Raw genomic sequence first — 1859 nt, 5'->3', positions numbered from 1 at the left:
CTGAATGTTACACACTGGAGCTTTAAGAATGTTACCAACATTTTACCCAACATGAGAATTAACAGCAGGGTTATCCCTACCATTACTATGTTGCCTGTTCAGGACTGAATGACTCTATAACCTACCCCTTTGTCAAATGTTTAATATTTAAGTCCATTTCTTGTTAACACAGAGACAATTTTATTTATTGTTTTGGTTGTGCGGTTTTATTTATTCAGGATATTTTAAGATTTTTTTCACATTCCAATTCCAATTTCTGAATACTCATTCCTCTTTAAAAGGGTGTACTTGCATGATTATAATGATCACTATATCCGTGGCATAAAATGGTCTTAAAATGACAATAACATTGTTCATCACATTATTTTTTTTTTAAGTCAAACTCAAACTTCTAAACTTCTAAAAATAAACTGAAAAGGTTTTGCCAACCTATAATCTCTTGTCTAGGTAATTTACTGAAATATTTAGGTTTTAGAAAAACTAAATTTGGAATTTCAAAAATCTTTCACAGTGAGCTGTGAGCCTGATTTTATTTATTACTGGGGTGAAAATATCAAATTATTAGTTATTATTATGTGTTTTCTGAAAAATGTTTCACATTTTAAAATGTTTCTAAAACTTAAAGAGTTGAGTTTTTCTAAAGGAGAAAAGTAGATTATCATTTATTATTAGTATAATTCTCTTAAAACTCAAAAATGTAATGGAGCCAGTTGCCTTAAAATTAGGTGTTTTCACAACTGTATTTTATTTACAGTGTGTCGTCCAACTTTTGTTGGTAATTGGATCTGTTTTTTTTGTATCTATACTCAAAGACTTAGCATTGGTAGTGTTTATATGACTTTAGGTATAAATCTGCCCCTGCCTAGTGCTTTTCCAATTTTACCACTGACTGTTTTCATCCTATCCTATTTTCACTTAAAAGATCCAATATTCAAGGATTTTTTATACAGATATAGGAGTTTAACACACACACATACACATAATACAGCTACTGTGATAATATACTACTAATAATAACATTAATAATACTTTAGAAATGTGCATTAAACCAAGATCACCACGTTTGTAGAGCTTATATTATTTCAGTCTTATTACCGGCACTTTTTTCTTGGCCCTATTCTGATGCTAATGGAAGTTCATCAATACAGTAGTATGAGGAGGGGGAGGCTCGAGCTCGCTTTAAGGGCTGTATTAGAACAAATACAAAGGTTGAAGGAGGGATTTGTCAGGAGGAGCCTGGAAGGCTTCTACATAGGCTCCTGAGGCTTCTTAATGGGGCCCTTCTTATCTCTCAAGGACCCGGGGACAATGCTGGAACTCTTTGAGGACAAATTTTGCACCTGCTAAACACAAAACTCCATTTTTTGTTTGTGGCCAGACACATCTCTTGTTTCTCTCCACACAGCATTATTTTCCTTAATGAAAACAGACAAAAATAGATGTGTTGAACTTTGAAAGGTTGGTAGAATAAATATAGGACTATTCCAAAGTCTGTAAAAACCGGAGTCCGAAAAAAGTGTAACTGAACCTCTAACCACAAACCCCAACTGTTTGTAATCTCTTAATCTTGTTGAACATCTATGAAAATATAGTAATGTAAATCAGGGTGCAAACTACAGGGGAGCCAAGGGGAACTCTGAATAAGACTTGAGGTCCCCTGAAAACATGATTTGCAGGGCGTCCGGTTATCTCAGTCAGTAGAGCTGGCGACCCATATATAGTTGCTGCAGCAGCTCGGATTCGAATCCGACCTGTGGCCCTTTGCTGCGTGTCATCCCCTCTCTCTACCCACCTTTCCTGTCTATCTACAGCTGTCACTATCCAATAAAGCCAATAAAAGGCCAAAAAAAAAGAGCAGC

Source organism: Morone saxatilis, unplaced genomic scaffold (assembly GCF_004916995.1).
Source record: "Morone saxatilis isolate NCDOM2014 unplaced genomic scaffold, NCSU_SB_2.0 Contig19, whole genome shotgun sequence".
Classification (NCBI taxonomy): Eukaryota; Metazoa; Chordata; class Actinopteri; family Moronidae; genus Morone; species Morone saxatilis.
The sequence above is the reverse complement of the archived record's forward strand: the minus strand, read 5'-3'. Positions refer to the sequence as shown.